The sequence below is a fragment of the Callospermophilus lateralis genome, chromosome Y (assembly GCF_048772815.1).
Source record: "Callospermophilus lateralis isolate mCalLat2 chromosome Y, mCalLat2.hap1, whole genome shotgun sequence".
NCBI classification, from domain to species: Eukaryota; Metazoa; Chordata; class Mammalia; order Rodentia; family Sciuridae; genus Callospermophilus; species Callospermophilus lateralis.
Window position 1 is genome coordinate 2955684 of NC_135326.1, and position 24325 is coordinate 2980008.

The window sequence follows — 24325 nt, forward strand, 5'->3', positions numbered from 1 at the left end:
AATTAATACGTTTTTTTCATAAACTCCCCTTGTCTATTCATTAGAGTTCTCCTCCAAAGTTGCTAAGTTAGATTAATTACATATCCTTATTCCTTTCTCCCTTAATATAAAATCCTACCTCTGACCCTCAGTTCTCTGTACACCACATGAAATTATTTGCCTTTTATGAAATTAATGACTATTTTCTAAGTAATAATTTAAGCCAACATCTGTAGACAGAGTCTAAATATAAATGTATATATAATGGTTAGTCTTAGGCTTCAGGTTAGGGTTAGATTTAGAGTTAGGTTTTGAACTATATTTAGGGCTAGGGCAAAGGATAGGGCAGGGGTTAAGACTAAGGTTTGGGTTAGGTTTAGGATTATGGTTAGGGATAGGTTTAGAACTAGTGAATGGGCTAGTGTTAGAGTTAGATTTAGCCATAAGGCTAGGGTTAGGGTTAGGATTAGGGTTAGGGATAGGGCTAAATTAGGGCTAGTGTTAGTGTTAGGTTTAGGCCTTGGGTTAGGGTTAGATTTAGGATTATGTTTAGGGTAAGGTACTGGGTTATGGCTAGGTGGAGGGCTAGGGCAAGTGTTAATATAAGGGTTAGGGCTAGAGTTAGGTTTAGGGTTATGATTAAAGCTAGGTTTAGGGCTAGGTTAAAGGCTAATGTTTGTGTTAGGGTTAGGGGTAGTATTAGGGGTAGGGATAATGTCAGGACAAGGTTTAAAGTAAGTGATAGATTAGTGTTATGTTTATGACTTGTTCTAGTGTGGGTGTTTGGTTTATGCTAAGTGTCAGTTTTAGAGCTAGGCTTATAATTAGGGTAGAGATAAAGTTGAGGGTTTGGGTTAGGTTACGGTTCAGGTTCAGGAATTGAATTATCATTAGAGTTTCAGGTTATGGTAATTAAAGGGTTTGGTTTAGGGTTTAGTTGTGGTTTAGTATAATGGATAGGGTTACCGTTAGGCCTAGGGTTAGCATAAGGGTTATCATTAGGGTAATGGTTAGTGTTAGACCTATGATTAAGGGTAGGGTTATGTATAAGATTAGGGTTTTGGTTTGTGTTAAGGTTAGTGTTTACTTGTGGTTTAGTGTAATGGATAGGGTTAGGGGTAGGCCTAGCATTAACATAATGGTGTATCATTAGGGTAATAGATAGGGTTAAACTTAAGTTTAGGGGTAGAATTATATATATGATTAGGGCTTATTGGGATTAGGGTTATATTTACGTTTAGTGTTAAAGTTAGGTTTAGAATCTGGGGATGTGGCTCAAGAAGTAACGTGCTCATCTGGCATGCATAGGGCGCTGGGTTCCTTCCTCAGCACCACATCCCAATAAAATAATGATGTTGTGTCCACCAAAAACTGAAGCATAAATATTTTAAAAACTAGGTTTAGGACTCAGATTAAGGCTAGATTTTGAGTTAGGTTAGGGCTAGGTTTAAGGCTATGGCTAATGGAACAGTAGCTTTGTGATAGAGCTGGTGATAGAGTCAGGGATATGGCTATGTCTAGTGTTAGGGTTAAATTTACAGTTACAATGATGTTTATAGCTAGGTTTAATGTTAGGATCAGAGTCAGAGTCCAGATTAGTTTTCAGGTTATGGTTAGGACTAGAATTAGAGATAGGATTAGGGCTAGTGGTAAGATTAGGGTTATTATTCGGTTTTGTTTTGGGGCTAGGGGTAGAATTAGAACTAGTTTTACAATTAGGGCTTTTTGAGAGCCACAGCCAAAGGGGCCCCAGCAAACTTTCAGAATGCCAGCTGATGATTGGCTCACAGGGGCCCCAGCAACATCTAGCTGATTGGCTCCTCTGCAGTGATACTCATTGGGCTGTTTTCCTGCCCTTGCAGGCCACGGAGCTGCTCATTGGAAGAGTTTTTTGGCTCTGCCCATGCGACCCAGCCAATCAGCCTCAAGAGCAGGAGAACTGTGGAAGGTGGAGAGACTGGTGGTTGAGGGAGTTGCTTGTGGGAAGCCGGTGGTGGCAGTTGGGCTCTGAGGGTTTTTCCTGAGAAGCTGTTTTGTTTGGCGTCTGTGATTCTAAAAATAAAGTTAGTTTCTTTTGACAAGTGGATCCTGAATTGTGCCCAGCAGACTGTGGCAGGGCTAGTATTAGTGTGAGGTTTAGGCTTAGGTTTAGAGTTAGTTTTAGACATAGGTTTAGATTTGGCTTTGAGCTAGGGATAAGGATAGGGTAAGGATTAGGGCTAAACTTAAGGCTAGATATAGTGTGATGGTAAGAGATAGGGTTAGAACTAGGTATAAGGCTAGGAAAAAAGTTTGAGATAGTCCTAGGGCTAGGGTTAGGGTTGGGTTAGGGATAGGGCTTAATTATGCCTGGGATTAAGACTAGGGTTAGTGTTAGGGTTAGGCCTAGTTTTGAGGCTAAGGTTAGGTTTAGGTTAAGGTATGGGATTATAGCTACTTTTAGCACTAGGTTGAGGTTTAGATTTAGGGTTATTGTTAGGGATAGGTTTATGATTAATTTAAGCTTTATGGCTAGAATGTGGCCTAAGTTTTGTGTTAGGATTAAGAAAAGTATTAGAGCTAGGGCTAATGTCAGTTCTATGGTTACAGTTCGGGAGAGGTTTAGGTTTAGGTTTATAGCTAAGTCTATTGTAAGTGTTAGGTTTCTTGTTAGGGTCAGGTTTAGAGCTATGGGTATTAAAAGAGTCAAGTATAGGTTTTGGGTTTTTATTAGATTAAGGTTTAGGTGTAAGGCTGAAGTCATCATTACAGTTAGGGATAAGTTATTGATAGTTTTAGGGTTAGAGTTCAGGTTAGGTGTAGAGTAATGGATAGGGTTATTGTTAAGGATAGGTTTAGGATTTGGCCTCAGATTAGAAGAAGCATTAATGTTATCATTATGGTAATGGATAGGGTTAGATCTAGTGATAGGGCTAGTTTTATGCTTAGAATTAGGTCTAGGTTAAGGCCTAGGTTTAGGGTTAGGTCTAAGGTTAGGAATATGGTTAGCTTTAGGGTTAAAGCTAGGGTAGAGCTTGGGTTAGGGCTAGGTTTTGCAATAGGTTAGGGCTATGGCAAATGTAACAACTTTGTAATGTGTAGCGCTACTTTTAGGCTTAATGTTACAGCTAAGTATAGGTTTGGGTGTTAGGTTTTGGTTAGGGTGATGTTTAGAGCTAGGTTTAGTGTTTGTGTCAGGATCAGTGTTCAGTTTAGGGTTATGGTTAATGTGAAAGCCAGAATTTGGACTTAGGTAAAGACTAGGGGAAGTATTAGTTTTTGGCTTTAGGCTAAGTGTTATTCTTAGGGATTAGGGCTAGGTTTTTCTTTAGGCCTAGGGCTTGAGTTATTGATAGACAAATATTAGGCTTACGTCTAAGGCTAGGGTTAGGTTAAGGTTTAGTTATAAGATTAGCAGTAAGGCTAGTGTTAGGTTTTGGTTTAGGGTTGGGTTCAAGTTTAGACCTATGTTTAGTTTTAGAGTCAGATAAGTGTCAGGGTTAGTGATAGGTTTGCATTATGGTTAGAGCTAGAATGAGAAATAGGTTTAGGGCTATTAATCAATTTAGTGTTTGAGTTAGTTTAAGTAATAGAATTAGGGTTATAATTAGAATTACCATTAGATTTACGATTTGGCATAGCATAAGGAATAGGGTTTTAGCTAGGGTTTGGGCTAGGGTTAATGTTAAAGCTTGGTTTAGGGCTCGAATTAGGGCTAGTTTTATGTTAGGGTTATGGCTAGGGTTATAGCAATGGCTAATGTAAAAACTATGGTTTAGGGGTTAATTTTAGGAATATAGTTAGGGGCAAAACCTCTAGTGGTAGGATTAGGTTAAAGATTAGGGTGAAATTTAAAGCTAGTATTTGTGTTGGGTTAATAGGGTCGGGTTTATTTTTAGGGTAGGTTTAGGACTCCAATTAAGGCTAGGGTTACCGTAAGAGTTCAGTTTAAGGTTAGGGTGGTGTTTAGAGCTAGGGTAATTTTTAGAATATGAGTCAGTGTTAGGGTTAATATTGAGGTTAAGATTAGGACTCAAATTAGGGCTAGGGTTAGGTCTAGGTGTTCTGTTAAGTTTTGATTTATTTTAAGGTTTAGCATTTGGGCTATTGCTTCTTTTACTGCAAGTGTTAGTGTTAGGGCTAGATTTATGATTTGTGTTATGGCTAGGGCTAGTTTCAATATTAGGTTTAGGCTTAGGGTTAGGACTAGGAATAAGAATTTACCAATGGTTATGGCTAGGTTTAGGGCTAGGGTTGGAGCTAGGTTTAGAATTAAAGTAATGGATAGAGTTAGAAATAGGGATAGGGTTAGTGTGAGGGTTACATTGAGTCTTAAGGCTAGGGTCAGGTTTAGTATTAGGGATAGGATTAGGGCTAGGGTCAGTGTTCACTTTAGGCTTAGAGTTAGGGTTAGGTTTAAGTTTAGGGTACAAAATGGCATTATAGCTAAGTTTAGAGATAAGGTGAAATTTAGAATTAGGTTTATGGCTATTGTTAGGGTTTGGGTAATGATTAAGTCTAGTTTTGGGGCTAGGATTAGAGCTCTGATTTATTTAAGTGTTAGGGCTAGGATTAGATCTAGGGCTAATATCAGATCTAGGCTCATGGTTAAAGATAGTTTAAAAGTTAGGTTTATGGCTACATGTTATATAAGGGTTAGGTTTAGGGTTAGAGTGAGGTTTAGAGCTAGAGTCTAGTTCTGGGTTACAAGTTTGGGATAGGTTAAGATTTAAAGTTAGGGCTCGAATTAGCATTTTCTTTAGCGTTAGTGAAATGATACAATGAAGTTTAGGGTTAAGGTTTGGTTTAAAATAGTGCATAGGTTTAAAATTAGGAAAAGGGTTAGGTTCAGGCTTAAAGTTTTGGTTATGGCAATGAATGGGGTTAGATATAGATTTAGAGCTTGGGTTATGCTTTTGATTTGGACTAGGGTTAGGATAAGGGTTAGGGTTATAGCTCGGGTTATGGTTGGATTAGGGCTAGGTTTTCTGTAAAGTTTGTGCTAGGGTTAGAGGTAAGGCTAATGTAAGTACCAGGGTTATAATTAGGATTAAATTTAGAATTAGGGTTAGTGGTAGGTGTAGTGATAGTTTTAGGGTTATATTTAGGGTGATGTTTAGACTAGGGTTAGTATTATGGTAAGAATCAGGGTCAGTGTTAGTTATAGTTTTCAGTTAAATCTAGAATTAGAACTAAGGTTAGGGTTAGTGTTAAGGGTTAGGGTTAGTGCTATGGCTCGGTTTGGTTATAGGGATATTGTTAATGTTAGATTTAGAGTAAGGGTTATGTTTAGGGTTAGGCTTAAGGTTTGATTTAGAGTTTAAATTAGATGTAGGTTAGGGCTAGAACTAATGATAGGCCTAGGATTAGGGCTGGGTTTAGGGCTAGAATTAGGGTTCCAGTAAGGGATAGTGTTAGTACTAGGGATGGGGCTAGGGTGGGAGTTAGAGTTAGTCATAGAGCTAGGGTTATGGCTAGCATGAAAAATAGGGCTAAATTAGTTCTAAGATTAAGGGTAGGATTAGTTTTTGTGTTATGCCAAAAGTTAAGTTAAAGGTTAGGATTAAGGCTATGTTTAGGATTAGGATATGCACTGGGGTTTGTATTAGATTTAGGGCTAGGATTAGGGCTCTGGATAATGTCAGGTGTAAGCTATGGTTGGGGATAGTTTTAGGATTAGTGTTATGGCTAGGTCTAGTGTAAGCGTTAGGTATAGTGTAAAAGTCATCCTTAAATCTAAGAGATTTATTAGGGTCAGGGTTATTGTTAGAATTTGTTTGAGTTTAGGTCTTAGGGTTAGGGCCTGAATTAGCACTAGGTTGTGTGTTAGGGAAATGATAGGATTTGTTTATAGTTTACTTTAAGTTTCGGATAATTATAGGATTAGGGTTAGCAATAGGGTTAAGATTAGAACTCGCTCTCTCATTAGAGTACAAGATATGATTAGTATAATGATAGGATTAGAGCTAAGAATAGGTCTTGGATTAGGGTTAGGATTAGGGTTATAACTAGAGTTAGGCTTAGATTAATGTTTAGTGTAAGGGTTAGGATTTAAGCTAGGGTTAGTCCTAGGATGAGGGTTAGGTTTAGGGTTACGTCTAGGGATAAAATTAGAGTACTCATAGGATTAGAGATAGGATTAGGGCTAGGGACATCATTAAGGATACGGTTAGGTTAGGGTAATGTATACAATTAGATGTAGATTTATGGCTATATTTAATGTTAGATAAAGGTTTAGTCTTGGAGTTAGGGCTATGTTTATATTTAGGTTTATATAAAAGTTGGAGTTTGAGCTAGGGTTAGGTCTATGGCAAGTGTGAGGTTTAACGTTAGGTCTAGGGTTAGTTTTCCACTTAGGTTTAGGTATAACATGAAGCCTAGGATTATTAATAAGATTAGGTTGAGTTTACAGTAATGAGTAGGTTTAGAACTAGGATTGGGACTAGGGTTAAGATTAGGAATAGGGCTGTTTCTCAGGTTTGTTTTAGTACTAGTTTATGTTTAGGCCAGTTATAAGATTAGCATTAGGGTTTACGGCTAGTGTTAGTGTTAGGCATAGGCTTTGGTTTAGGGTTAGATTTATATTTAGCATTAGATCTAGGATTAGGGCTAGGTTTAAGTATAGCGCAAGTGTAGGGCTAGGGTTATTGTTACAGTAACAGATAGGGTTAAAACTAGAAATGGGGCTATGGAGAGAGTTAGATTTAGTCTTAGGCTTAGGGATTGGTTAGTTTTAAGGAAAGGTCTAACTTACTGCTAGGATTAGGGGTAGGGTTAGTGTTCAGTTTAGGCCTAGTTTTAGGCTAGTGTTACATTAATTTTAGGGTGAAATCTGTTGTTACAGCTAGGTTTAGATGTAGGGTGAGGGTTAGAATTAGGGTTAGGTCTAGGGTTAGAATTAGGGTTATGGTGAAGCCTAGGTTTGAGACTAGGGTGAAAGCTAGTGTTTGTTTTATGGGTAGGTCAAGAATAAGGTCTAGGGCTAAAGTCAGGTCTAGTGTTACAGTTTGGGGTAGGTTTAGGGTTAGGTTTCTGTCTAATTCTTGTGGAAGTGTTCAGCTTCAGGTAAGAGTCAGGTTTAGAGCAAGATGTGTTTTAAGGTCAGGATCAGGAGTCGTGTCTTTTTTTAGGTTAAGGTTTAGAGATAGGGCTCAAATGAGGATTAGGGTTAGAGTTGGAGTAAGGGTAATTGATTGGGTTAGGTTTAGGTTTAAGGGTAAGATTTAAGGCAATGGAGCGCTTTCAGATTAGCAAAAGGGTTAGGGTTATGCCTAGGGTTGGCCTTAGGACTAGGATAATCATAAAGATAACATATAGGGTTAGATCTATGTTTAGACCTAGGGTTAGGTTAAGATTAGTGCTAGAGTCAGGTTAGGTTTTGGGTTAGGGATAGTAACCGTAGCTTAGGGTCAGGGTTATGGTTATATTTATAGTAAAGATTAGGTTTTGAGCTAGGTTTAGTTCTAGGACGAGGGTTAGGTTTAGTGTTATGTCAGGATAATATTTAGGGTTAGGGATACAGTTTTCATAAAGTTTAGGGTTAGGTTTAGGGTAATAGATTGGGTTAGATGTAAGATTAGCTTTATGGTGAAGGTTAGGTTTAGGTTTAAGTTTAGTTTTAGGGCAAGGTTAACTGTTTATTTTAAAGAAAGATTTATTGTTTTGTTAGAGTTAATCTATGGCAAGGTTTAGACTTAGGTTTAGTCCTAGAATTTGGTTAATGGTTCGGTTTTGGGTTTCGGTTAGGGTTATGGATAGGGTTATCATTAGGGTTAGGTTTAGAGTTAGGGTAATGGCTAAATTTAGAGCTAGTATTAGGTCTAGGATTAATGGTTAAGGCTATTGTTAGGGATATGGTTAGGGATACTGCTAGGGTTATGTTTAGGCCAAGGGTTTGGATTTGAGCTAGGGTTAGATCTAAGGTGAGGTTTAGCGTTAGGGTTAGGACTAGGGTTAGGGTTAACTTTTAGTTTGAGGGTTATGCTTAGGGTAGATTTAGGCCTTGGTTAGGATTAGGATTATTTAAGTTTTGTGTTAGATTTAGGCATAGGGTTAGTGCTATGTGTAATGTAAGATCTAGGGTTCTGATTAGAGCTAGTTTAGGGTTATAGTTATGGCTAGGTCTAGTATTAGTTTTAGTTTTTGTGTTAATTTCAGGTTTAGGGCTAGGTTTAATGTTAGTTTCAGGTTCAAAATAGGGTTAGGGTGAAACCAGAATAGGACTAGGGTTAGATTTAGTGGTAGGGTTACTGTTTGGTTTAGGTTAAGGGATATTGTTAGGGCTAGCACTACATTTTTGTTTAGGTCAAGGGCTAGAGTAATAGCTAGGTTTAGAATTAGGTTTAGGTCTAGGACTAGTGTTAGGGTTAGGTTTAGGTATAAGTTACTGGTAGAACTAGTTTCAAGTTTCAGTTTCTGTTTGAGGTCAGGTATAGGCCTATAATTAGTGTTAGGTTCAGGTTAGGGTGAAGTTTGGGGTTAGGGTTAGATCAAGAATAAGGGCTAGTTTTGGAATAGTAATAGGGTTATTTTTGGGGGTTTGGCTAAGGATTAGGATTAGAACTAGAGTTAAAATTATTAATAGAGTTTGGCTTAGGATAATGGATAGGATTAGAGCTAGGGTTAGGCCTAGGATTAGGGTTAGGTTTAGGGCAAGTTTTAAGATGACAATAATGGTTAAATCTATGGTTAGGGTTAGGGTTATGGTTATGGTTAGAGTTTGGGCTAGGGTTAGGGTTAGGTTAGTGTTATGTTTAAGATAATTGATAAAGTCAGAGCTAGGATTTGAGCTATTGCTAACTTAGGATTAAGAATAGGGTTAGGGTTAGGGTTAGAGCTAGAGTTATGTTTAGAGTAAGAGTTCGAGTTTGAGCTAGGGTTAGAGCTAGGGCAAGTATTCATTTTAGGGTTTGTGCTTGGGTTAGGGTTAAGGTTATGCTTAGGTCGAGGTTTAGGGCTTGTATTAGGGCTAGGTTTTGTGTGAGGATTATGACTAGTGTTAGGGCTATGGGTAATATAAAAGCTAAGATTATATTTATGGCTATTTTGGGGGGTAAGAGTTATAGATATATCTTGTGTTAAGTTTAAGTTTTGCTTTAGGATAAGTTATAGAGCTAAGTTTTGTGTTAGGGTAAGCATCAGTGCCCGGGATACTATTAGGTTTATGGTTAAGGCCAGAATTAGAACTAGGGTTAGGTTTAGGGCTAAGGTTAGTCTTTGCATTTGGTTAATGGTTATTTTAGGATTAGGGCTAGGATTTTGTTTAGAACTTGGGCTAGAGTTATGGCTATATTTTGGATTAAATTTATGTGTAGTGTCAGTGTTATGGTTAGGATTAGGTATAGGTTCACTGTTAAGGCTAGGGTTAAGGTTCGGTTTAGTATTAAGTTCAGGCTTTGATCTTGGGTTAGTTTTAGGATCACAATAGGTGTATTGTTTAGGCTTAGGCTTTGGGTTAGAATTAGAGATAGAATTAGAGGTATGGTTAGAATTAATAAAATAGTTAGGGTTTTGGGTAAACTGAGGATTAGGATTAGAACTAGTGTAGCATTATGGTGAGATTTTGGCTTAGGGTAAAAAATAACTTTTGAGTTAGAGTTTCGGTTAGTGTTAGGATTAGGGTTAGAGTTAGGGTTAGGATTAGAGTTCGGTTGACAGTTATCAATAAATTAGGGCCAGGATTAAAACTATGGTTAGTATTAAGATTAGGCCTAAGTTTACGGCTAGGGTTAGTGTTAGTTATAGTGTTAGGGTTAGGGTTAGGAATAGCGGAAAGGATGTAGTTATATCTAGGTTCAAAACTAGGGCAAGGGTTGAAATAAGGGTTTGGGCTAGAGTTATGCTTGGGGTTCGGATTAAGGCTTGGTGTTGGACTAGAATGTGGGCTCAGGTTTCTGTTAGGTTTAAGGCAAAAATTAGGTACAGTGCTAATGTCAGGTCTAGGTTTATGGTTAACAATAATCTTAGGGTTAGTTTATGGCTAGGTGTAGTTTAAGGGTTATGTTTAGGGTAAGGGTCAGTTTAGAGGTAGGTGTCTTATTAGAGTCAGTACCTTGCTCAGAGTTTGAGTTAGGTATTGTTTTAGTTTTAGGGCTTGAATTAGCATTAGGATTAGGTTTAGAGTAATTGATAGGGTTAGGTTTAGTGTTCAGGTTAGGTTAAGGTAAGAATAAGGTTATTGTTAGCAAGAGGTTTAGGGTTAGGCCTAAATGGATAGCGTTAGATTTAAGTTTAGTACTAGGGTTAATGTTAGGTTTAGAGAAACTGTTAGGGTTTGAGCTAGGATAAGGTCTATGTCAAGAGTTAAGTGTACAGTTAGATCTAGGGTTAGGTTTACAGTTAGGGTTAGTGTAGGTTTAGGGTTAAAACTAGGGTTAAGTTTACAGTTACAGTTAGAGTAGGTTTAGGGTTAGAGCTAGCTAGTGTTATGATGTTTATAGTTAGGGTTAGGGGAATGGGTGGGTTTAGAGGTATGTTTGGAGTTATGTTTGGGTTATGCTTATGGTTGGTGTAAAGGAAAGGTTTAGATCTAGGTTTATGGCTAGGATTAGAGCTAGGATTAGGGTTAAGTTTAGGTCTAGGTTTTGTGTTAGGGTTAGGATTAGAGTAAGTGTTAGAGTTTGTGCTATGTAAATGTTTAGTGCGACAGTTAAGGTTAGTGTCAGGTCTAGGTTTATGATTAAGTTTAAGTTTAGGACTGATTATCATTAGTGTTAGGGTTATGTTTAGGGTAATGGATACGGATAGAGATAGAGTTAGGGCTAGGATTATGGTTAGGATTAATTCTAGGGTTAGGTTTACGTTTAGAGCCATTTTCGGAGCTAGTATTAGGTTTAGGCTAATGTTTAGTGCTAGGGTTAGGTTTAGGGTTAAAACGAGGTGTAGGGATCAGATTAGGCTAAGTTTTGTGTTAGGTTAGGGCTAGAATTAGAGCTACGGCTAATGTAGAAACTAGAGATATGATTAGAGCTACTTATAGGGTTACGGGTAGGGCTAGTTCCAGTTTTTGTGTTAAGCATACTTTTAAGGGTGATGTTAAAGCTAGAGTTAGTGTAAGGCCAGAGTCAGACTCAAGGTTAGTTTCAGGTTAGGTTAGGACTGGAATTAGAGCTAAGGTTAGAGCTAGGTGTAGAATTAGAATTTGGTTTAGTTAAGGGTTATGGTTAGGGCTATGATTCAGTTTTGTTTTCGGGCTTGAACTAGATTAGGGCTAGTTTTAGGATTAGTGTTTATATTAGGGCTAGTGTTAGTGTGAGGTTTAAGCTTAGAATGAGGGTTGGACATAAAGTTATGGTTAGTTCTAGTGTTAGATCAAGGGCTAGTGTTAGGACTAATGTTGGGGCAAGTGTTCGAGTTATTGTAAGGAATAGGGTTTCATCTAGAAATAGGGCTAGGTCGAGAGTTAGAGTTAGTGCTAGTGTTAGGGTTAGGGCTAAATTAAGGCTAGGATGAGGTCTAGGATTAGTGTAAGGGTTAAGTCTAAAGTTAAATTTAAGGTTAGATTTGGGGGAAAGGATGGAATTATAGCAAGGTATTGAACTAGAGCAAGGAGTAAAATTAGGAATAGGGCTAGAGATAGAGTTTGGGTTAGAATCAAGGCTAGGTAAAAGGTTAGGATGAGGGCTAGCATTTGTGTTTGGATTATTGCAAAAAATAGGGCTAGGACTAATATCAGTTTTAGGGTTATGGTTAGTGACACTTTTGGGGTAAGGGTAATGTCTAGGTACAGTGTCAGATTTAGGTTTAGGGTGAGGTTAAAGTTGAGACCTAGGGGAATTGTAATATTGTTTTTGGATTGTGGTAGGTTGAGGTTTAGGGTTATGGCTCAAATTAGCATTAGTTTTGCGTTAGGGTTAGGGTAATGGATAAGGTTAGGTTTACGCTTTAGGTTAGGTTTATGGCTCAGGTTAGATTTAGGGTAATGGATAGTCTTAGGGTTAGTCCTAGGGTTAGCATTAGGTTTGTGGTTATCATTAGAATAATGGATAGGGTTGGAGCTAGAGTTAGAGCTAGGGTTATGTTTACAATTAGGGCTAGAGTTAGGGTTAGGTTTAAGGCTAGGGTTAGGTTTAGGATATAGGTTAGTGTTTGAGCTAGTGTTAATGCTATGTATAGGTTTAGGTTTAGGATTTGGTCTAGCATTAGGATTAGGGTTACTATTAGGTTAAGGTAATGGACAGGTTTAGGTGTCGGGTTAGGGTTAGGTTAAGGTCTTGGACTTGGCTGAGTGTTAAATTTAGAATAATTGTTAGAGTTTGAGCTAGGGTTAGGACTACAGCAAAGGTTAGGTTTATGGTTAATTCTAGGCTTAGGTTTAAATTTGGGTAGGTTTAGGGTTAGGGCTAAGGTTATCATGAAGTTTATGGTTAGAGTTAGGGTAATGGGTGTGGTTAGAGCTAAGGTTAAGTCTGGTTTTAAGTGTAGGATTTGGACTAGGGTTAAGGTTAGGGATAAGCTTATCACTTTCTAAGGGTTAGGTCAAGGGTAAGGGTCAGATATTGAGTAAATAATAGGGCAATGATTAGAGCTATGGTTATGTTTAAGTTTATGGTTAGGTTTATAGTTTGATCTAAAGTTAGGGCTATGCTGAGTTTAAATTTAGGGTTATGTCTATGGTTAGTTTTCTGGTTTGGATTAGTATTTACTTTAGGTTTCAGGTTAGGATTATCAATAATTTTAGGTTTAGGGTTAGGGTTTTGCATAGGTTTAGAGCTAGGTTTAGGGCTATGTTAAGTTTAAGTTTTGCGCTAGTTTTAGGGTTAGAGTTAAGGGTAGGCCTATGTTTATGTTTAGAGTAAGGTTAGGCTTTGAGCTATCTTAGGACTAAGGCGAGGGCTAAGGTTAGGTGTAGGGATAGTTTTAGGGTTAGAGTTATTTTTAGGGATAGGTTTAGGCCTAAAATTAGCTCAAAGTTTAGAGTGAGATTTAGGCCTAATGTTAGGACTATGAGTAATGTAAGATCAAGGGTTATGATTAGGGCTAGTTTTAGAGTTAGAATTATGGCTTGGTCTAGAATTAGGTTTAGGTTTTCGTTAGTTTCAGGTTTAGAGTTAGGTGTAATGTTAAAGCCACGAACAGTCTTTGGGTAAGAGTTTAAAGTTAGAGATAAAGCCAGGATGAGGACTTTATTTAGGTCTAGGGGTAGATTTAGTGTTTTGGATAGGTAAAGTCTTTTTTAGGACAAGGTCTAGAATTTTGTTTAGGTCTAGAGCTAGAGTTGAGGCTAGATTTAGGATTAGGTTTAGGTCTAGAGATAGTGCTTGGGTTAGGTTTTGTTATAATGTTACAAGTATGTCTAGTGTTAGGGTTTGGTTTAGGGTTAGGATTATGTTTAAATTCAGAGTTTATGTTATGGTCAGAATAAGGATCTGGGTTGGGGTTAGGGTTTGGGATAACATTAGAGTTAGAATGAGATCTAGTTTTAGGACAATTAATAGGGTTATGATTTGGTTAGCCTAAGGATTAGGGATAGGTCTAGGGTTACCATTAGGGTTAAGGTTTTTCTCAGGGTAAGGCATAGGGTTAGGGCTAGGGTTAGGTTTATGTTTAGGGTTAAAGCTAGGTTTATTGCTCAGATTAGAAATAGTTTTGGTGTGAGGTTTATGGCCAGGGTTAGAGAAACATCTAATATAAGAACTAGGGTTATAATAAGGGTTAGGGTTAGGGGTAGGTAAATTACTAGGGTTAGGTTTAAGATTAGGGTATATTTATATCTAGGGTTTTTATTAGGATATCAGTCAGGTCAGGTTTAGTTTTAGGATTAGGTTTAGGACTCGAATTAGGGCTAGGTTTACTGTTAGGTTTCAGTTTTAGTTTAGGGTTTTTTTTTAGAGCTAAGACGAGTGATAAAAAATAAATCAGGATTAGGGTTATATTTAAGTTTATGGTTAGAACTTGAGTCAGGGCTAGGTTTAGATCTAGGTGTATTGCTATGGTTGGTTTATGTTAAGCTTAATATTAGTTTGCTTTAGTGGTATGGTTAGGATTAGGGCTCGGTTTTGTTTTAGTGCTATGTTTAGAATTAGAGCTAGTTTTATGAATAGCTTTAGGGTTAGGGCTACGGTTATGGTAAGGTTTAAAATTAAGGCTAGATTTAAGGCTAGAATCAGGGATAGGTTTAGTGTTAGGTTTACAGAAAGAATTAGGGCTAAGATTAATGTCACATCTAGGTTTATACTTAGGGATATTTTTAGGGTTAGGTTTATGGATAGGTCAAATTTAAATGTTACGTTTGGGAAAAGGGTAAGTTTAACAGCTGAGGTATTATTAGGGTCAGAGTCAGGCTTCGGGTTTCAGTTAGGTTAAGGTTTAGGATTAATGCTCAAAATAGCATTAAGGTTAGAATTAGGAATAGGGTAATTGAGAGGGTCAGGTTTAGGGTTCAGGTTAGGTTTAAGGTAATGGATGTGGTTAGTGTTTGTGATAGGTTTAGGGTTAGGCCTAGAGTTAGCATTTGTGTCATTGTTATAGTTAAGGTAATATATAGGTTTATACCTAGGTTTAGGACTAGAATAATGGTTATGATGAGGGCTACAGTTAGGGTTAACATCAGCATTGTGGTGAGGGTTACACTTCGGATTAGGTTTAGGTTATAGTTTAGGATTTGAGGTAGTAATTTTGGCATTGCTAATGTTAATTGAGGCTTTGGTCTAGAGTTATTGTCATGGTTAGTATTATGGTCAGGGCTAGGATAATCATTAGGGTTAGAGTAATAGGTTTATATGCCAGGTTAAAGATAGGGTTAGGCTGAGATTAGTGTTAGGTTTAGGTTTAAGATTAGTTTTAGGGTTTGAGCTACCTTAGATTTAGTGTTAAGATTAGGTTCACTGTTAGTTCTAGGGTTAGGTTAATGTTTAGGGTTAGAGTAGGTTTAGCTTTAGGTCTAGTGTTATCATTAGGGTTAAGTTTAGTGTTACGGTTTTGGGTAGGTTTCAAACTAGGTTTAGAGCTACATTTAAGGTTAGGATTATGGCTGGGTTTAGGATTAGGGTTATGCCTTCTCTGAGTGTTAGGGATAAGTTACGTCTATGGGTTAGGGATTGAGCTTGCTTTAGGGCTAGGGCAAGGGTTAGGGTTACAGTCTGGACAAGGGTAATTTTAGGGTTAGGATTAGGGATAGGCTTAGCATTAGTTTTCGGATTATGGTTAGTGTAATAAATAAAGTTCAAACTATGGTTACATTTAAAATTAGGGCTATAGTAAAAGTGAGGTTTAGGATTTCCACTAGGGTTATGTTTAGAGCAAGGTTTAGGGTTTGATCCAGGTTTGGATTATATGTTAGAATAAGTTTTACACTCAGGCTTTTTGTTGAGGTAAGTGTCAGGATTCAGGTTAGGATTAGGTTTAGATTTAGGTACAGAATGAGGAGAAGGGTTAGGTCTAAGGGTAGAGTTTTTGTTCCGAATAGGTTTAGGGTTATTGTTAGTGCTAAGGCTAGATTTATGGCTTAATTTAGAATTACGCCTCCATCTATGACTAGTGTTAGTGTTAGGCTTAGTTGTAGGGTTAGTTGTAGGGCTAGTGTTAGGTTTCGGATAAAGGTTAGGGTCAGATTTAAACCTAGGTTTAGAGTTAGGGTCAGAATAAGGGTCATAGTAAGGTTTAGGGTTTGGGTCATGTATAGAGCCAAAATTAGGGCTAGGTTTATGACTAGTAATAAAGTTAGGATTTAGGGTAGGCATCGAATTATGGTGAAGACTAGGGTAGCAAAATGGTGAGGGTTTGAATAAGTGTAAAAAATAGGGTTAGAGCAAGAATTAGTACTAGGATACAGTTAAGGTTAAAGCCAGGGTTAGGGTTATGGTTAAAGCTAGTTTTAGGCCTTGGATTAGGGCTAGGTTTTGTGTTAGGTTTACAGCTATGTCTAACTTAAGAACTGGCATTACAATTAGGGCTAGTTTTAAAGTTAGGTTTAGGTTGAGGTCTAATGTTAGAATTAGGTTTAAGGATAGGGTCTTGTGTAGAGCAAGAGTTAGTGTTAAGGTGAAAGTCAGGGATAGTATTAGTTCTAGGGTTGTAGTTATGAATTGAATTGGGGCTAGGATTAGTCCTAGGTGTTAGTTTAGGATTTGGTTTAGGTAAAGATTTAGGGTCAGTGCTATGGCTCGGTTTTGCTTGAGGGCTAGGTCTAGGGTTAGCGCTAGTTTTCAAATTAGCATTTTGGTTAGAGTTAGTGTTAGGGTGTAGTTTAGGCTTAGGGTTCTGTTTAGATTTAGAGTTAGGGTTAGATCTAGGTTTAGGGCTACAGCGAAGTTTAGAGCTAGGGTTAGGGCTAGAGTATGAGTTATCATAAGGGACAGGGTTAGAACTAGGGATAGGGAAAGGGCAAGAGTTAGAGTTACTGTTAGGGACAGAAAAATTTAGGGTAAGATTTAGGGATTAATTAGGGCTAGGATTATAACTCGGCTTAGTATTAAGTTTGAGCCTAGATTTATGGCTAGGGTCAAGGTTATTGTTCTGCTTAGGTATGATGTTATAGATAGCTTAAAACTAGGGTGATGATTAAAATTAAAGTTAGGTTTGTGGTTATTGTTAGGTTTAGGATTAAGGCTAAAATTAAGGATAGAATTAGGGCTAGAGTTTGTTTTAGGGCTAGGGCTTTATTAGAGCTACATCTAATGTAAGGTCTATGGGTATGGCTAGAGATAGTTATAGGGTTAAGATTATTAGGGGTAGGATTAGGTTTATGGATATGGTTTAGGTTTAGGGTTCAGTTTACGTTTAGGGTAATGTATAAGTTTAGGGTTAGGAATATGGTTAGGGTTCTATTAGGGTTAGCATTAGCTTTAGAATTATTATTAGAGTAATGGATAGAGTTAGGGCTGGGTTATGTTTAGGATTAAGGCTACTGTTAGGGTTAGGATTTGGTCATGTCAGAGTTAGCATTAGGTTTAGGTTTACAGTAAGGTTTAGGGCTACAATTAGGGTTATGTTTAGGGTTAAAAGAAGTGTTAGGCCTCTGATTAAGGATAGGTTTTTGGTTGGGTTAGGGTGAGGTTTAGGGCTACAGCCAATTTAAGAACTAGTTTTAGGGTTAGGGCTAGGTCTAGGTTTATGTTTAGGTTTAGGTAATGAGTTATGTTTAGAGCTAGAGTTAGTGTTAGCATCAGAGTGAGGGTCAGGGTTTATTTTTGGGTTAGGGATAGAACTTGAATCAGAGCTGGGTTTAGGGCTAGGTGTAGGCTTAGGGTTTGATTTATTTCAATGGTTAGAATGAGGGCTTTGGCTTGGTTGTTTTGTAAGGCTAGGGCTAGGGTAGGGCTAGTTTTAGGAAAAGCACTAGTGTTACAACTTCTGTTAGTGAGAGGTTCATCTTAGGGTTAGGGTTAGATTTAGAGTTAGGGCTAGATATAGGTTTAGGGCTAAGGCTAGGGTTAGGGGTAATGTAATGACACGTGATAAGATCATGGTAAGGGATAGGATAGAAATACAAATTATGTCTAAGGCGAGAGTCATAGTCAGTGTTAGAGCTACGTTTATGTTAGGTTTAGGGTTAAATTAGTGCTATGATTAGGTCTAGCATTTGTATTAGGTTTAGGCCTAGTTTTAGGCTTAGGTTTAGGGATAGGATTAGGTTTAGGGGATGGGATGGGCTTAGAGCTAAATTTAGGGCTAGGTCAAAGGTTAGAATTTGGTTAAGGCATGGGATAGGATTAGAGCTAAATTTAGGGCTAGGTCAAAGGTTAGAATTCGCTTAAGACTATGGTTAATGGTTTGGTTTAGCAATAAGGCTAGGTTTAGTGCTAGGATAAGGGCTAGGGTTTATTTTAGGGTTATGGCAAAAATTAGGGCGAGGGCTATTGTAGGTCTTGCCTTACGTTAGTGATAGATTGAGAGTTAGATTTATGGCTAGGTCTAGTGTAAGGGTTCGGTTTAGGGTAAGGGTCAGTTTTAGAGCTGGGGGTATTATTAGGGTTAGAATTAGGTTTCAAGTTTGGTTTAGGTTAAGGTATTGGTCTTAGGTCTAGAGCTTGAATTAGCATTGAGGTTTGGTTAGGGTAATGTTAGGTTTAGGTTTAGGGTTGATATTATGTTTAGGGTAATTAATAGGGTTAGAGTTAGCAAAAGGGTTAGAGTTAGGCCTAGGGTTAGCCTTAAGGTAATGTTTGTCCTTAGGATAATGAATAGGGTTAGGGCTAGTGTTATGGTTTGTATTAAGGCTAAAGTTGGGGTTAGGCCTATGGTTAGGGTTAGGCTTTGGTTTAGGATATGGTTTAGAGTTTGAGCTAGGGTTAGAGCTAGGTCAAGGTGTAGGTTTCGGGTTAGGTATATGTTATAGTTACGGTTAGCGTCAAGCTTATTGTTAAGTTTAGGGCTAAGGTTATCATTAGGTTTAGAGTATTGGATAGTGTTTTATGTCGTGTTTGGTTTAGGGTTATGGTTAGGTTTTAGCTTAGGTTTAGGATTAGGTATAAGCTTAGGGTGAGGTTTAGAGTATTGGTTAGGGTTTGAGCTAAGCTTAGCTCTATGGCAGGGGTTAGGTTTATAATTATGTCTAGGTTTAGGTTTATGGTAGATTAAGAGTAAGTGTTAGAGTTATCATGAGGGTTAGGTTTAGGATAATGGATAGAGTTAGAGGTATGTTTGGGCCTATGGTAATGGCTAATTTCAGTGTGAGTGATATGGCTAGGTCTAGTTTTAATGGTATGTTTTTTTATTTAGAAGAGGTTTAGATCTAGGGTTTGTGTTAGGGTAAGGGTGAGTGTTCGATTTAGAGTTTGGTTTATTGTTAGTGCCAGCATTAGAACCAGGGTTTGGTCTAGAGGTATTGTTAGTGTTTGGGTTAGGTTAAGGGTTATGATTACTTATAGGACTAAGTTTTTGTTTAGGGCTATGCCTAAAGTTATCACTAGATAAAGGATTAAATGTAGGTCAAGGTCTAGTGTTTGAGTAAGGCTTAGTAATAGGGATACAAGCAGTGCCAATATTAGGGGTCGATTTAGGATTAGGGTCAGGTTTAGACCTATGGTTAGAGTAAGGCTAAGAATAAGAGTCAGGGTAAGGGACAGGGTTTACAATAGTGATAAAGCTAGATTGTGGATTAGTGCTAGAATTAGTAATGGAGTCAGGGTTTGGGTTAGGGTAAAAATCATGTTTAAAACTTGGGTAGCTTTAGGGTTAGATATTGGCTTAGGGTAAGGAATAGGTTAAGCACTAATGTTATTGCTAGAGATAGGGTTAGGGTTAGAGCTAGTTTAGCTTTAGGATTAGGATTAAATCTAGGGTTAGATCTTGGATTCGGCTTAAGCTAGGTTTTGTGTTAGCTTTAGGGCTACAGCTAAAGTAAGTGTAAGTAAGTAAGGTTAAACTTAGAGCCAGTTTTAGTATTAGTGTTACATTTAGGTTTAGTATTTCGGTAGGTTTAGGGTTAGGGTTAAGTTTAGGGTAACGGAAAGATTAGGGTTAGCAAATGTGTAAGGGTTAGGTTGAGGGTTAGCATTAGGGTTAGGATTAAGATTCAGGTTAGGGTAATGTATAGGGTAAGAGCTAGGGTTAGGGTAAGGGTTATGGTTAGTGTTAGTGTTAGGTTTAGTGTTACATTAAGTGTTAGTTCAAATTCTAAATTTAGGTTTAGTTTTACAGTAAGGGCTAGCACTTGGTTTAGGTATAGATTTAGGGTTAAAACTACGTTTGGGGCTCTCATTAGGGCTAGATTTTTGATAATATTAGAGCTAGTGTTAGAGATACAGCTAATGTAAAAACTAGGGTTCTGATTAGGGTTAGTTTTAGTGTTACAATTAGGTCTAATTTTAGTTTTATGGTTAGCTTTAAGTTCAGGGTGATGATTTGGGCTAGGGTTAGTAATAGGTTCAGAGTCAGGGTCAGGTTTAGTTTTAGGGTTAGAGATAGGACTCGAATTAGGGGTAGGCTGAGGGATAGATGTCGGGTTAGGATTTGGTTTATATTAAGGGTTAGGTTTAGTGCTAAGGCTTGTTATGTTTTACGGCTAAGGATAAAGTTTAGGATAGTTTTACAATTAATGTTAATGCTATTGCTAGTTATAGGATGGGTTAAGGCTTAGGGGTACATTTAGAGTTATGCTAATTTTAGGGTTAGGGCTGAGGCTAGGGTTAGGGCTAAAGTTAAATCTAGTGTTTGAGTAATGGCAAGAAATAGGGTTAGAAGTAGGAATAGAGATAGGACAGTAGTTAGAGTTATTATTAAGGCTAAGGATAGGGTTATGTTTAGGGCTAAATTAGAGCTATGAACATGTCTAAAATTGGTGTTAGGGTAAGTCCTAGGGTTAGGGCTATGTCTAGGATTAGGTTTAGGAATTAATTTAGGGGAAAAGATAAAATTACAGCTAGGTTTAGGGCAAGGGTGATGATTAAAATTAGGTTTACATCTAGGGTTAGGTTTGTGTTAGAATTAAGGCTAGATTTGGGGTTAGGATGATGGTTATAGTTTGTTTTAGGACTAGGGAAAGTTTTAAAGATAGGGATAATGTCAGGTTTAGTGTTAAGGTTAGGGATAGTTATAGGGTTATGTTCAAGGCTAGGTCTAACATTAGGTTAAAGTAAGACACAGAGTAAGGTGTATTTTTAAGGTCAGGGTCAGGTTTGGGGTTTGTGTTAGGTTAATTATTAGGGTTAGAGCTCATATTAGCGTTAGGGTTAGAATTAGGGTTAGGTTTACCAATAGGTTTAGGTTTAGGATTCAGGTTAAGATTAGGGTAATTGATACGGTTAGGGTGTGTTGAGAGCCACAGCTGAATTTCCCCAGAAAATTTTCAGCTGATTGGCTCACAGCAGTCTCACCAAACTTTAAGATGATTTGTTCACCATTGCTCCAGCAAACTTTCAGGTGCCAGCTTATAGGCTCCTCTGCAGTGAATGGTGGCCCTCACCAGGAAAGACTGAGGATAAATGATAAGGTAAACTGCTCACACCTGAGGGAAGGGCGAGAAAATTTTAAGATTCTACTTCCATTTTGTTTCACTTTTGTTTTAAGTTGCCTGTCCCTGGAGATGATTGAGATGGAAGAAAAAACTGCTTACATCTGAGGAAAAACTATTTGCATCTGAGGAACAGCTAGAGAGAAATGACGGATGGACATTTCAGGAGAATAGAAAGTCTGATATAATGATTTTTTGTTGTTTAATTTTTGTTTCATTCTGTTTCGGTTTTGTTTTGTGTTATCTTGTTGGGTTGTATTATAGTTATACTAGAAATAGGAGATCAGAAATTAATAAAAAAACAAACTGAAAGAGTGTTATGTAAGTTGCTAGAGTAAGGAGGCATTCCAGTAAAATCAGCAGTAAGCAAGGCATAAGTTTATACAATACAAAAATGTAGCCCATGGCTCTTTAAGGAGGAGTTGCTAAATATATCAAAATGGAACCGTCATGATGAAGATTTAAAAATAATAGAAAAGAAAAGCCCAGGACCTCTGCCAGTTGGCACCTTGCCATTGTGGGCATTGGAATCTTGTTTGCTTATTTCAAAGCCTTTAGTTCAGACAATGGTAGAGGAAGGAGAAGACATATTGATTCAAGTAAAAGAGAAGGTCTCTCGAGTTAGTCAGACAGAGGAAAAAGTTCAAGTAAAAGAGAAGGTCTCTTGAGCTTGTCACACAGGGAAGAAAGTTTACATCAGAAAAAGCCATCAGGGGGAAAGTTACAACAGGAGACTGCTACTAAAATCTTTCTATCACCAGAGAGTGTAAGTGTCCAACAAACAGCGCCACCTCCATAGCCTGGGAGGCCCCCAAACCCAGTAGTTGATAGATGGGATCCTGAAGCAGAACCTCAAATATTAGCATGCCCTTTATTTGAGCAGGAAAGAGGGCAGCAAATTCACCATGATTTAGATTTCAAAACAGTGAAGCAGCTGAAAGAGGCTATAGCAACCTATGGTCCTCAAGCACCCTTCACTGTAAGCATGGTTAAATCCATTACCAACTTGAACATGACGCCAGCAGATTGGACTAGTATGTGTAAAGCTGTGCTAAATGGAGGACAATACCTGTTATGCAAGTTTTAAAATGAGGAATTTTGCAAGGAGACCATAAGCAAAATGCAGCAGCCATTTTTTATCCTCAGAAAAATCTAGATATGTTGTTAGAAAAGAGACCTTATAAGGATCAGCAGCAACAAATTGCATATGATCCTGCCATACACTTACAAATTTCTGTAAATGCGGTTAGAGCATGGAAGACTTTACAAGGACATATAGTTTTACAAGGTCAATTATCCAAGGTAATACAAGGATCTTTAGGCTAATTATTAGGATGCAGTTCTTCTACTCAAAAAGGACTTATGATAAGTCCTGGGGTAATTGATTCTGATTATGAAGAGGAAATAAAAATTATAGCCAGTTCTCCAAGGGGTATATCAGTAATTTCACCAGAAGATAAAATAGCACAGTTATTAATAAAACCAGCCTACATGATAAATTTTTTAATCGTACTGTAGATAAACGTTCCATGGGATTAGGTTCCACAGGTGTAGATTGGGCTATTCTTTTTTTTAATTTAGATTCTCGCCCCATGGTAAAACAAAATATTCAAGGACATGAATTTAATGGGCTACTGTATACAGGTGCAGACTTTAGCAAAATCTCTCGTCAATAAAAACCAAAACATTGGCCATTACAACAAGCCACTCAAATGCTTTGAGGCCTAGGAGTGGCGACTAATCCCCATAGAAGTGCAATGGAATTAGATGTGATGGATCTTGAAGGATGTAAAGAAACTATACTGCCATATGTATTAGATCATCTTCCCATAAATGTTCAGGGTATTTTTGCTGATTGTGTCATTTTTGGTACATTTTGTTCCAAAAGGAGCCATCAATTGGCTTGGTGTATCCTCCTCCCTTCTGCTTGTGATGGTGGTTCAGCTAAAATTTGGGGGCCAACAGAGGTGAGGCAAAGAACCTCACACCCAACTGGTATAAAGGCCTATCCACAGGTGTGACTGTATACTGGACTGGTAGTCAATGACAGGTAAGATCCAATTGCAATGGTGTCAACCTAAGACAGGAGGCTGATGCCTTGAGGGCAACTCCTCTGGTGATGGGTAAGGACCATATGTAGTATTCAACAACCCAAGGAAGGCACGGTTCTAAGCCACATGCTTATTGTTTAAAAATAGAGTGGGAGAGTGACAACCACAGCTAAAGGGGCCCCAGCAAACTACCAGCTGATTGGCTCACAGCAATCCCAGCAAATTTTCTGTTTCCAGTTGATTGCCTCCTCTGCAGTAATATTCATTGGGCTATTTCCCCACCCTTTCATACCATGGAGCTTTTTATTGTGGGACTCTTTCGGCTCTGCCAAGGTGAGCCAGCAAATTGGCCTCAAGAGCAGAAGGAGTCGGGGGTTGAGAGGCTCGCCAGAAGCCGGTGGTGGCAGTTGGGCTCTGAGGGAATTCCTGAAGAGCTCATGTGGCGTGGCATGTGTGTTCTAAAAATAAAGTTTGTTTCTGCTTGAAAAGTGGCTCGTGATTTGTGCCCAGCCAGACTGTGTCAAGAATGAGTGATAGGGTTAGAGTTAGGCCTAGTGTTAGTATTTGGGTTAGTGTTATTTTAAGGGTAAAGAATAGCATTAGAGTTAGGTTTAGGGCTATGGTTTTTGATAGGATTAGGGCTAGATTTAGGGTTAGGTTTAGGCTAGGTCTAGGGTTAGGGTTTGTATTAGGTTTAGGTACAGGTCAGGTTTTTAGGTAGGGTTAGTGGTAGGGTGAGGGTTAGATTTAGGATTATGTCTAGGGTTAGATTTATGTTTAGAGTTAGGATTAGTGTTGTGGTTAGGGCTAAGATTCTCTTTAGAGATAGTATAATGGATAGGGTTAGATGTCGGGTTAGAGATAGGGGTAGTTATAATTTTAGGATTATTGTTAATGTAAGGACTAAGATCATCATTAGAGTTAGGGTAATGGATAGGGTTAAATGTCAGATTACGGTTAGGAGTAGTTTTAGGTTTTGGTTTAATGTTAAGTTTAGGGCTAAGGTTAGTGTTAGAATAAGGGTTAGTGTTTTATCTAGTGTTAAGTCTACAATGAGGGTTAGGTCTAGGATTAGGTTTACAATTAGGATTAGAGGTAGGGTTATCATTAGTGTTGAGGTTCAGTTTAAGGTAATAGATAATTTTAGAGATAGTATTAGGGATGGTGTTAACATTATGATTAGGGCTAGGATTAGGATTAGCTTTAGGGATAGGTTTAGGGTTATGTTTAGTATTCGGTTTTTGGTTTAATCTAGAGTTTGGTCTAAGGCGAGGGTTTGGGTTAGCATGAGGGTTAGGCTTAGGAAAAGGAATAATTTTAGGCTAGGGTTAAGGTTACACTTCGGGCTTGATTTAGGCCTAAAATTAGGGATAGGTTTGTGTTTGTTATAGTGCTAGTTTTAGTGCTATGGTCCTGTAAGTTT